At 43.0% G+C, this 13610-nt stretch overlaps 1 protein-coding gene across 3 annotated transcripts in view; it reads right to left on the bottom strand.

Moving 5' to 3' along the window:
• RAD51B (RAD51 paralog B) overlaps positions 1-13610 on the bottom strand; it is a 615635-nt gene that overhangs the window by 147244 nt on the left and 454781 nt on the right. The gene's annotated exons all lie outside the window — the stretch shown is intronic.

The following is a 13610-nucleotide window of genomic DNA, read 5'->3' as shown; positions in this document are numbered from 1 at the left end:
GAATCTGCCTGCAATGCAGGAGACCAGGGTCCATCTCTGTGTCAGGAAGATCCCCTGGAGGAGGAAATGGCAACCCACTCCAGTATTCTCGCCTGGAGAATTCCATGGACAGAGGAGCCTGGTGGGCTACAGTCCATGGGTCACAAAGAGTTGCACATGACTGAGTGACTAAAACTTCACTTCACTTCATAGTTTTATTTATCAGTCCATCTTGGCTTGCTCACTGTTCTCAGCATACATCCTAAGCTCTCCTGCCCCTGAGCCTTTGCTCATATCTTTCTCCTGGACTGCTTCCTAATACTCACCATGCCTGCTGAAGTCCTACCTATGGGTCAAAATTCAAATTTTCCAGCTTTTGAAGTAGTGTTTGGATACTTCTTCTTGGAAGGCTTCCCTGAAATGATCTCTCTTTTGCCTTTGAATTCTTAGTGTGTGCTGTTCTTTCCACTTAAATGCAGTCATTACCATTTGATAGTGATGGTCTTGTTTTCCCTACCAGTTATAATGCCCCCTGAAGACAGGAACCAGATCTTACAGGGCCTTGTCCAAATAGAGCAGGGAGAAGGGTACTCAACCTATGTTAGCAGGACTGATGTAGTTATTAATTATGTCTTTGTTTTCTTAGTAATATCTTCTCTAGGAAAATTTTACTGATGACATTTCTGATACTGTATGGCACTTAACTCTACCACAGAACTTATGACATCACACTGAAATTATCTGTTTATACATAAGCTACATAAGCCACCGGACTACAAGCTCTTAGGTAGAAACCTTGGTCCACTCATCTATGTATCTGCAGTGCCTAACATAATACATGAAGATGGGCAGTCAAGCAAATAAAGACTTGATGAGATGTTCAAAGTGGACTATAAGCTCTTTGAGGGGAGGGTACACACATTCTCACCCTCTGTATCTTCTCTTTATAACTAAGAAACATTAATTGATGTCAACATATGAGGTTAGGTTCTGTAGCAAATGTCTGCTTGGTTCTTTCAGGTAGGTCGTACCATTTGATGAGCAAAAATAAGTAAAGTCTTCCTAAATATAAATGCTAATCTCAAGGCTTCATGTACTTGGAGAAACTTAAGACTTAGTTGTCTCAAATGACACCCTGTGTGGCCCTTTTCCTCTGTCCAAGATAGCCTCAGAATTTATTTTTGAGCTTCAGCATGACCTGCATTCCCGTTATGATCATTATTTGGCATTTTCAAATAAGTCCCATGAAAGTTCTAAAATCAGATTGTGTTGGTAATATAACTCTCTAAATTTACTAAAGATCATTGAATTATATACTTACAATGGATGAGTTTATGGTATATAAATTATACCTCAATAAACACATTAAAAAAAATTAACTTAGTCTACTCCACAAGGAAAATATCTTCATTTTGACTTCAGAGTCTACCATAGTACCAGATATTGTGGCTGTTCCTTGTTAGCCAGGAGGTGCATCCATGCTAGCAGGGGAGCTCAGGCAGGTCACCAAAAGTCAACAGCTCTGCAGAGGTCACCATAAAGGCACTGTTGTTCTATTTCACAGCCGAGAAGGAAAGGAGAGTCGCCATGGAATATCTACTCTCTCTTGCATCCTTAATTAGAAACATGTGGAAGAGGGCCCACCCACAGGTCAACTCAGCAAGAAAGGCCCCGTTTCTTCTGCCTAATGCTGCATGTTGGCTGAAGTCAGATCTCTCCCTGGGCCTGCCATGGGAATGGTTTCAAATTATAGAAGTATCTCCAAAGGCCACCATCAAAGCACCAATGGATTTTCACTGGTGGCTCCCTGTGATTCGAAAAACACTTCCTTGACCAGCACATAATTAGTGCCAGGTTGGTAAACTGGAACCAGTTCCACGGATTTGTCCAGTTCCACCTGGCCATAAGCCTGTTGCACCCTGGCCCAGATTATACACTGCTTAGACGCCCCCTAGTTAGGTGAAATGCAGCTCTTAACAAAATTTAAAAGTTCTGGGCAGCATCTTGGCAACACAGATGACACAAATATTTACATTCTTTCTTGTCATCCATCTAAGTTGAACTTAATACTTTGGTTCTTTCCGTTTTACGGATGAAGGCTATAGAACCAGTCTCCAAATCATTTCAATGAGATATCAAAAAAATGGATGAGAGATGCCATAAACTCTATTTGTTAATGCCCTAAAGAAAATGCCAGATTAGTCTGAGATGTTATTTATTGTAATGCTACCCAAAGAGAAACTCTGCTGTTTTCATTCAGAAAATAACCTTCACCTTTCTTCAAATTCTGAGAGACAGTGGACTTGTTTTAGTAGAAGAAAATCCATATTTACTCAGCTTACAAAGAGCTATAAACGCTGGCAAATTTAATTCTTTAAACACACTAAAATGGTCTCTCTGTCTCTTTTTTTTAACATAGGGAGCAATACATGAAAAGATGGTTGTGTTGGCCCAACATGGGGTCTTCTGCAAAGACCAGATCGCTCAAGACGCCTGCTTTGATCTGACCAAAGACTGGTATTTAATCTCCTGAGTGGAAGAAAGCTATGGTTCTTAGATTAATTATCCAGCTACAGATCTGTTGCCAAGCTGTTCCAGTCGCTCCTCCTAATGTGAAATAAAATGGCATTTACTTCAAACCATGTGGGAGAGCCAGCTTGTGCCAGAGAATATGCATTCCTTCTCCACTCATTTACAGACACACGAAAGGTCACTGTTTCATTAATGTGTGTTGAGAGTGATGATCAGTCTGAACTGCATCGTTTCTTCTAAAAGTGCCAGACAGAGGACTAGGGACTGACAGTGGGTGATTCTTGGAAAGAAACTGTGAAAATTAGAGGGAGTTAATTTTATGTGTGAAGAGTTATCTTCTTGGTTGAGATGTAACACCTCAAATGAGATAAAAGACTGAAAAGCCTTCTGGTGGAACCCACACCCAGTGCCATTAGCTGGCATTCTATAGAAAACCAGCTGGGTTCTGGCAACTGGATGACAGTGTCAGTAGGTGGGGAGGGGGAGTCATATCTAGAACCCATGATTCCAGTTACACTGGTCACATGCTCTATAGGAAAGACACCATTGTGGCCTGTCATAGGGACCAGAGGATCAGAACTTGGGCTCACTGGATGATCTTGAATGAATTTCTGACCCTCCCTGTGTTTCTGCTGCCTCAACTATTAAAACATAAATAAACATACCCACCCGCTTTCGTGTGAAATGAGGTTGCATCACCTTTTTGGCTCCATAATCAAGACGTGTCTTGTTAGTATTACAAGGCTCTGTAGAATCAAGTGTGTGGAAGCTCTGGGCTTCCAGCATACGAATTAACGCCAATACCAGATGATCAGCAGCCAAATGTGAAATCAGAATCTCTAAAAGGAGGCAAGCATTTTACATCTGCCTTTCAAGAAGCTGCAGCCACACCCAACTACCAGGTTCTACAAAGAAGTGACTTAACACTGTCTGCATTTCTTTGGCTAGCCAATGCCTCACGGACCACCTCCGAGAGGTGTGCACAGGGTGAGGGGTCTAGATGAGTACATGGGGGTCAGAGGCTGGGTGTCAGGGACAGAAAGGACTCTGTGGAGTAGGAGGAAACTGGGCGGTGGAACTGTCTTTGAATTAAATGCTTATTTTTCTCTAGGCAGAATGATTATAGGGAACTTGCTGTCAGCGCTCTTAGACTAATCTCTCCAGACACTTCTCTGAAGAGTACAGGACTCTGATCAAACCCTTCCCAAATCAGCAGTTGAGGAGGTGGAAGGAGGAATTTTAAAAGCTGGTGATGCACACAGAATTCTTAGCTGCAAGCTAGATTCACTCTGCCAGCACATAGTACTCACTAGACCCTAATCTTTTGCTGCCAGTCCTGGAGAGGCTACAGCCATCAGAGGCCACAGGGATCTTCATGCTCCTGACTGCTCGCTCCTTGATTTCAAAACAACCAAGGGAAAACGAAGACTAGTTACTAGGAATCTGGCCCTGAACAATCCTAGCTATTGTCACACCATTCCATAGGCTTTCTATCACTAAAACCATTTACATCACTCCAGACCCATCCCTGGCCCCACAGTCTTGTTGACTGTCACTCAACCTAGGATGGTTCTAGGGAAACTGCAGGCCAAAAATGAAGGATGCCTTTGTTTTCATCTCTAGGATAGGATGGCATGTGGTCCTGAGTGCCAAGGTACTGAGATAAGAGGGGTGCTCAAAATGCCCAGATGGCTGGAGAATGAAAACCCGCAGAACAGAGCCAAGTTTGCACAGCAGACAAGGACCACTGTGGCTGGGGCTGGAAGTGGAGTCTGCGGAGGCCACAGGCAGCAGCGGAACTAAAGGGAAGTCATCCCCCGACTCAGCTGGTGGGAGTTGGGCAGCTTCCCAGCTGGAAGGGGCTCTCAAACACATCCCTGTAAGCTACCCATGAAAGACAGAGATGCCTTAAAAACAACAAACAAAAGGAGCTGCTAATCAAGAGGAACTTTAGACTTAAGAAGGGGATTCAATCATCCTTCCAGAAAGATGCACGCCTGGGCCAAGGCCCAAGAGCATGACATTCAGCTGCTGTCCTCCTCTCCGGAGCCCCAAGTTTGGAAGCACTGAAAGGGGAAGAGGTTCACAAAGGAGGCAGATGGGAAGCCCGCCCCCCACCCCATGCGGTGCAGTTTCCATACAGAGTATTAGAATTCACCAGGTATAAGCAATCCAAGTAATCAGCTGCTTGGAACTGAAAGAGTGTTTGGAATAAGAAATCAGCAAAGACCGCAAAACTCATAGCATTCCCTTTCCTCTAAACTTTGAAAGTTACAGCCATGTGGTGGTTGAAGCACAGTGCTAGCAATCTTGGAACCATCCCAGGTTCTGACTCCTCAAGACACCCCAAGCAAGGGCTTTTTCCATGGTTGGATAAACAAAGGTGTTTTGTGCAGATAGCCCAAATGGTCTCAATTCTTCTCTTCCAAGCTTACTACTTATAACCAGGCCATTTTGTTGACAATGGCTGCTCCCTCTATTTCTTTCCTAATATTTTTCAGTACCATCTCAATTGCTTTTAGCAATATTTTATCTTCCACAGATTCTTCAGAAAGGCAATGATATCATCAGGTGACTCAAAGCAAGACAGTGGAACAAGAGAAACAGTAAAAGCTTGCTAATGATGCTTAGTGATAATTGTGCAAAAATTTGCATAATGATAATTATGTAAAATCCATAAACTGCGGAAAGGAACTGCTAACAAGACATTCTAGTTTAATTGGGTTTTCAGAACTGTTTTTCTAGTGTTGGGCTTTTTCTCCCCTGAAAGTCCAGGTGCCTTGGTTCAGGGAAAAGAGGGATGTACCTGTTGCCTCAGCCAGCAGACAACGGGTTGAAGACTGAAGGACCTGCATAATCTGTGTGGAGACACACGGGGCAGAGACGGAGCAAGAGAGCCTTCTCCCGCTGGACCTTCGTCCTCAACACGTTTTAAGACAGCAGGGAAGCAGAACGATGGATTGGTTCTATCTTTTGCTTTAAACTCACAGGGATACAAAGCAACTGAGAGGCTCCAGGGAACTATTCTTTGCTCCTCCCACCTCTTTAGGTAGCATCCGTGCAGACAGAGTGAATCAATCTTCATAATCAGAAACAGTTGCTCTGTTTACAATTTACCCTTGGGAACAGGGCCTTTCACCAGCACATTTTGTTTTAGACATCACATTCCTCCTCCACGATGCTGCTACTCTATAGGAATACGGGCCTTTGTGGATCTAAGGCACTTGGTAACTCCCACCAGTGGACAAACTAGTATTTATTTGATTTGAAATAAAGAGCTGAACTAACAGAACTGAGTTTTGGTGGGTTGATTTGCTGCACTATAATATGTTCGGGGCCAATATTCAGTTCCCAACTTTTCATCTCTCCCTCCTTCCAGATGACATCAACATCTATGAGTTCTGTTGAGTCTTCTATACAGCACTGTTGCTATTTTAAATATGGTAATGGGCAGAGGGGAGATGATATTGAGCTGCGATAGTTCCAGGATTGCATTAGAATAGGATACTTTTCAAAAAGAGAATACAAGCCCTTCAAAAAGAGAATGCAAGCTCTTCATAAGAGCAAGAATTCAGGATGTCCTAGGTCACTGCTGGTGGCATTGTCATTTATCACTGGCTACAGGACACAGTGACCAGATTTCCTGGAAGTAAAAAAAAAAGACATTTTTCCTGAATTTTCTCTTGACGTCAACCATTATCTATTTGTAAGAGATGAGGGCGAAAAAGGCATACACATATGTTAGACATTGCCCCCCCAACTTTAAAATAGTCATTGCCCTCTTTGCTGCTTCCAAATAAACCCATTTTGCTGGTAAAAAAAATAAAAGAAAATAATCACTGCTTCTTCCCAATGGCCTACTCATTAAGTCTCATTTTTCTATTTTGCCATTACTTCCTCTTCAGAAAAAACTGCCTATGGGTAGTCTGCTAAAATTGATTTTGTTGGATTTCTTTCTTCGACAGGGCTCCTTGCTGTTCCTTCAACATGCAAAGCACAACACTGCCTCAGGGCCTTTGCATATGCTGTGTCCTCTGCCTGTCTCATCCTTTACCTAGGTGGCCCCATGGCTTACCTCCAGGTCTTTCCTCCAATGTCACCTTCTCCATGAGTCCTCCTCTGACTACCCTAGTAAATCACCACCCTGCCTCACAGGGTTCATTTAACTTTTACCACACTCCCAGAGTTGAATATTAAAACAAAACAATAGCAAGTAGTGTGCATATTATGATTGCAATCCTTTACTCAATCACTACTGCAAGTAAAATGCAAGCAATGAGGGTTACTCACTGGCCCCATTAAGAGCTCTGACACTGAACACTGCCCCGAGGATGACGTTCATCACCCTCATATGCTCCTCCATTGTAATGGCACCATCTTTCCTGATTTGGATCCAAGTCCACTTCTACTGGATTACTTGCTGGGCTGTGATGAACAAAGTTGCCGTGGCACAATAGTCTACTCTGGCCACTCAAGAAAACTTTCTGGGGAGACTGAGTTTCGTCCACATAGAGATGAGGTATACAGGGTTGGAAAAATGAGAAATAAAGAGTTAAAAGGCAAGGGAAGAAAGGCTACTCTCTGAAGAGGTTCATCTCCAAAGTATTGCCTGAAGAGAGACCGGGCTCCCTGCTGGGAGGACAACGTGACTGAAAACATCTCTGCAGCAGAGGCTGCGCCATGACTGCAGTGCCCTGGTAAAGCCTCTGAGAGAGGAAGTGAAGTGGCTCACAGTGGGGTTAAAGAGAAAAAGGCAGAGGACAGGGTGGGACCTGGTTCAAATAAGCAAGGCTGCTCTCCACTCTGCGGAGTTTATTTTTGCGACTTAAATGGGAAGGAAGTCCGAAAGGGAGGGGATATATGTATATGTAAGGCTGATTCACTTTGCTATACAATAGAAACTAACACAGAATTATAAAGCAACTATACTCCAATAAACATTATTTTAAAAACAAACAAAACCAAAAAACTAGCTTTCCTTTAGAGAAAAAGGTGATTTGCTCTTTCAACAGACTGTTCTCTTCCCTCTCACATTCAGCCTGACTGGTCCCACCTCAGCTCTCAGACCTACAACAGTCCAAACAACAGCACGGCGTTCTCCCAAGTAATGTTGTGATCATATCTGTCATGCAGTTTTTCAGGCTTTGTGGCTTCATAAAAAGCACAAACACAGAGGATGAAAAAAGCAGCACATTTAAAAATTCATAGAGTGATAAAAGGAAATCAGGTTTGGGTGCCTGAGGGGGAAACAGCCAACAAAGTTTTGATGTGATCCTTTCCATTCTAGAGTGAACAGGGTATCTGATCTTACTGCTACTCAATGGAAAGTTCCAGAGGAGGATGGATTTTATGCAGGAGTGATGTGGGTATCCTCATAAGATTTTACTGACTCAAAATTAATTTACGTATGTGGTACTGAATTATAGAAAACAGGAATATAAATGAAAGACTGTCCATGCGTGACAATGACTCCAAACTAACATAAAATATAGTTGAATCAAATAATACCTTATAAAACATCTTACATATTCATCAAATTAGGTTTACACATTCATCTTACATATTCATCAAATTAGGTTTCCCTATGATTGACATACATCATCCTGATAAGTCTAAAAATACCCCTTACATAATACTATCACATTCTATTGAAATTCTCTAAGCATCACAGCTAGAATAACCATTGACCCATAACCCTCCATTACTTTTGGTCAGAGGAACTAACTCGGCTAGCGTCCAGTACCAGTGGTTCTGTGTCCAGTTCCTCACCACAGCTCCAGCAGAGATCCTGACCCTGCCATTAGCTGGAAAGTTTTATAGCAAACAACACTGCACTGAAAGATGCTTCTTTAGCAGGATTTAATAAAAGTGATTACTATCTTTATTAATATTGTTGTTGTTGTTAGGCAAGTGGTGTGGAATGTTCCAAGGGCAGACCAAGAACTTCACGCCCCTCACACGACTGGCCTAGAGCAGAAAATCTCCAAGCACCTTTATCCACCCTCTGATTTTCATCTCCAAACATAATAAAAGTTAAATCTAACAGGAACCATTTGGCTTTATGATCTTGGAAGATGCACTGTTGCTTAATGTCCAGATGTATTCATCTTCTGCCCTTTGCCTCTCTCTACTTCTCTGTGATTCTCCTTTCTCCTTAATGGAAAATAAATGTTCTTTACCCTTGAGCCTGCCATTTTCTGCTCCAGAGGCTTGAATCGTGATGCTGGTGATGAGTGGTGACCTCTCTGTGGCTCATTTCACTGCCAGGACCAGTGCCAATGACTTGGCTTCTACTTTAATAACTGGAAAGTAAGCAGCAGACACCACATTTGATGAGGCTGCTCTGCCTCCAAAGCCTCCCCATTTAGGCAGATGAAAGAGAGCTGCCTTTCTTGGTGGAGAACGTGAGCTATCTTATGCCCTCTTAGTTAATGAAGGGTCTTGCTTCAAGAATAGCTTTCCTGGTCCATTAGCCAGACAGTTCACTAAATAACCTGTTAAAGTTCCTAAGAACTCAATGTGGAACACCAATCTTCAAGTGGCACAGAAACATCATAAAACAGAGCAATGTGGTATCAAAGATATGTGCATAGGCCTCGCCGTGAGATAAGTGGTGTCGGGATATAACAGCGAGGGCTTTTTCCCTCTGTTTTATAAGCACCTTCCCTTTCAATATTGTCTATGAGCTGAGATCAATGGCAGCTTTTCCAATAGAAAGTGCATTTGGTTTCAATTCACTTTCATAACAACAGAGACTAACCCTTAGCAAGATGGAGAACATTAAGCTCCATTGTTCAGGCTGAGGATGACTTACTTGGGTGGCAGGAAGCAGATCAGCCTTTTCTCTGGAGAAGAAAATGCCTGTGGGTAGCAAACCTCATTCTCAAACAGCACCCCCCCCCCTTTGCTTTTTTTTTTTTTTTTTTGCTTTAGGACAGTGAAAGGAAATCAAAGAATCATCTCCAATCACAGAACAGGAAGGGACCTCAAAAAAAAATCATCATCTGACTCAGCTTCCCCTAGAAGGTTTTTTCCTTAAATAATTATACAATGCCTTGGGAGGCATTGTGATTTAATAAGATCTAAGGGCACAGCAAAGTATTTTATAAATTATTTTAGTAAGCCCCCTCATGGAGCCTTTTATTATCCTAAATAATGAGAAAATGATTGAGAGTCTTTAGGCTATGGCAGCTTTTAAGATTTTAGATGTTGGTGAGTGGAAAAGGTAGAAATAGGATCCAAGCTGTGTTCTTCTGGCAAAAGAAAATACCCATGCCCCTGCTTCACATCTCAAATAACCAGAAACTCACTCTCCATGATTATATTATTCAGAAACACCCTGCCAGTTACATTCTCTTTTCTCTCACAGACAGAAAGAAGGGCACATTGGATAGGCTAATATAAGAGAAGAATTCTGATCTACAACATGTCTTCATGAAGGTTCCTTCAGGGGTAAAAAAAAAAAACAAAAAAAAACCACCCAAATGGTGGAATTATGTAATTCTACCCTCATGTTATTTAGAAAATGGCAGGGGGAAAAATACCATCCACTGTCTGTTCCTCGAGCACCTCCAATCAAGGGCTCTAGCCATTTAAAAACATGTTCCTGGCTTCAGAATGGCTATAAATAAATTTAATAAGCATGAAAAAAAAATCACTGCCTCATTTACATTTCTCTCTCAACTCCAGCTGACAAAAATCCAGTCCAGATGTTTGTTTTGCAAGAACAACAGCAAGAGGGTGAACTTCAGTTTGAGCATGAGAGTCCCAGAAGAAGAGGATGCGTGTGTTAGAAGAGAAAGGGGCGGCCAGGTAGGCGGGGAGGGTGTGGACAAACCTGGTTTGATACTGATTTCACAGAAACATGGTAATGAATTTATTTTGTGTGTAAGAAATCCAGTTTATTAGCCTTTCCCCTGTCTCATCACCCCTTTCAAAGCCACAGGGGCTTGGCTGGTGAAGCCTGAAATGGATGTTTCATAACCTTTGCTTTTAAATTAAACAAATGACCTCAGATTTTGGAGCGGTTGTTGACTCAGGGGAAAGTATGCCATTAAACGTGTGCCAGAAACAGATTTAATTGGTACAAGTCCCAAAAAGTGTTCGAAAGAGCACAGGCTTCCCGCATATAGATTTCAGGGGAATTACTCAAAGGCCGCACAGCTTTGTCAGAATTGGAGATGTGAAACAAGGCAGCTGAAAGACTCCGTATCAAAAGGGTAAATTCAATTCAAGAGATATTAATCTGATTACCTAAGCCAGGCCGTGAATCGGATATGCTCCATTGTGTGCCCATGCTCAACCTGGACGGCTGGAGGAGCCAATGGCTTCCTTTTCCCTGACATATAATTAAGTTTTAAGAGACGATCGAGTTACAGATACAACGTTTAAAGAAATATTTCATTCAGGAGTGGCATTTACAGTGCTTGCCTGTTGCAAGAGACATTGTTCACTGTACTTCCTTGAGCCACGCCAGAGTGTGGGGATCAGGGCCTAGGGGCTTGGTGTTTGCATTTCAGGCTACAATAAACGCTCTCTGTGCACCTGCCTGGAGGAAAAACCAGTCCAGCCGCCTCCTGAGACAAAAGGGCCCTGTATTAAGTGCTGAAAACCCAGACGTGAACTGACCCTGGCAAATTCCAGCTAGAAAAAAAAAAAATCAATATTTTCGTCCAGTCCAAGAGAAGCTGTCACGTAGGTTTCTGGATTTCCTTTCTCATCTCACAGAGTCTGAACAACAGTGACCTGTCAAGAGAAGTCACCTCATTTCTCATGAGTCTCCTTGCCTTTCTAGATTCTTCTCCTGATGGGGAAATCCATCACCTGGCACACCATAAGATGTCCTCCAGTGATCAACACACACTCTCTTGCTCTCTCTTCACCAGACTCTTCCCACTGAAATCTTATTTGGGTCATTAAGGGCATGCAAGTACATCCTCCCAAAGAGATAGCATTACTGACTTGCTTGTTTTTAAAGATTTCCCCAACACACACTTCCCACAAACTCCAGATACACTTAATGGCAAGAATATTTATCAGCAGGGCAGGCAACAGATCAAGGTCAGAGTTCCTCCATGCCTATCCCGGTTCCCGAAGCCAGTTGGTCAAAGGCCATACTAGGCCACACAAACCAATTTTCGATGACTTCTCCTGGGAGAGCTATTCAGCTCAGAAGAGCTATTCAGCTCAGGCTTGTTCTAATTTGTGTCTGGAATCAATCATGCTAGTCTCAGCTGATCTGTGCATTCTCATGAAGCAAAGAAATTTCTCACAAAATTTGAAACGCAACCAGATGAGGCATGGGGAGCTCTACCCCGGGTCACAGATGAATAAACTAAGAAGGGCAAGGTGATTACCTAAACTTAAGACTGTAGGTTGGTTACAAAACCAGAAAAGGATCCATGAACTGTAACCTCCTACTTCTCTCAGCCAACCCTGAGTAGAGGGTAAGATGAATTAAGTTGTGATTTTGGTAACTTTAAAACTTACCTAGTAAGGCATTGGCCTCAAACCATTTCTGAAAATTTTTGGTGATGAAGAGCTAAACTTTAAAGGGTTAACAGCTTTCTCAAAGTCACCCCAACAACTTCTCCAAAATCTCCCTCAAGGGGGTGGGAAAACCAGATGATTGACACAGGGAAAGCAGGTTCGCTAACAGGACCATTCCAGCTGGATGAGCGTCATTGTTTGTGTCTGGAGAGCACACAGGAGCCAAGTGCAGTTTACCTGATTTGGGGCTCATTAAACAGCTGGCCCAGAAAAACAGCCACCCACCACAGGTGCTAAGCTTCCCTGGCCAGCCTGGCAAGTTCTCAGAAAGTGTGGGGCTGATTTACAGCCTGCCACTTTGTGAGTGGGTCTAAGCCCATGATGGAGATTGGCTATTGGCTGATATCCAGGGACCTACCTATACTGTGATTCAGGAAAGATTGACCAGGGAGTCCATCTTTATGCCCTGATATCTCAAGATGGTGGCCCAAGCCACCACAAGCTCATGCCACAAGATCATGATGGTTTCGCCTTTCCTTGAGTGTTTCTGACATAAAAGATGTGTCTCCCTCAACCTGGTAATTCACTAGCTGCTGGGCTGTAGTGTGACTTTAGCTGTTCCATGTATGTGGGCCTCATATTCTGGCCTTTCCTTATAGTCTTATCTTTTCCTGTCCTATCCACGGTAGTACAACACATACAGCCAGTTTGGATGTAAGGTTAGCTCATTACAGTAGGTAGGAATTCTAGGGTTCCAACCAGATAAAGCTGCCAAAAAATTAGAACTAGCCTTTATGTTCTAGAGGGCAGAGACCAAGCCTGACACTGTTCTTTTTAACCCTTGAACCTCCAGGAAGCATTTCTTATTATATATGTTCTGTTTTGAATGAGTGAAAAGTTGACTAGACCGAAGCTCAATTTTGAGAAGTTAAGTGACTTGCTCAGCATAACACAGAGAGCTTGTGGTAGGGCTGGCCCTTGAACAGTCTCCTAATTCCAAATGCGGTGCTTTACCTACTGTTACAACACACTGTTCCTCTAACGTCCATTTGTAGAGAGGTTTCAGGGGGCAGACAGCCTGTCACCACTCCCTTCCATGTCAGCCATAATGGATGGCCCACAGGTCTCCCAAGGAACCCTGCCTCTTGTCCCATTACACGGGCTTTTATCTTGGCCAAGATCACCTTCCTCTTCTCTTTCTCCTCTAGGTAACAGCTACTGATCCTTCACAATCCAGCTCAAGTGTCTTCTCACGAAGAACCTTCACATAGCACTCCCACCCCCAAGTTAGGACTCTCATGTGCTTCCCCAGCAAAACCCTGATGCAAGAACCATTACAGCACACTTTGTATACACGTACATCATGATTCCCCAACAACCTGACTGTCAGCTTTCCAAACAGCTGGGCCTTAGCTTCTGTCTCTGTATCCCTAAGTCGTCTGTCTAGCTCAGGACCCAGTAGAGAGTCCTGGTAAACACCCTTATTTGTAAATCAGACTAAACTACTTCACTCACAACTCTTGTGTGAATATGGGAGATTCCTTTTCCCAAAGCAGAACTGCTGGGCCCCTTTCCTCTCTGATGTTTTCCCTAGCTGCCTACTGTTACTC

Source organism: Ovis canadensis, chromosome 7 (genome assembly GCF_042477335.2).
Source record: "Ovis canadensis isolate MfBH-ARS-UI-01 breed Bighorn chromosome 7, ARS-UI_OviCan_v2, whole genome shotgun sequence".
Taxonomy (NCBI): domain Eukaryota; kingdom Metazoa; phylum Chordata; class Mammalia; order Artiodactyla; family Bovidae; genus Ovis; species Ovis canadensis.
This window is presented reverse-complemented; position numbering and strand designations above follow the sequence as displayed.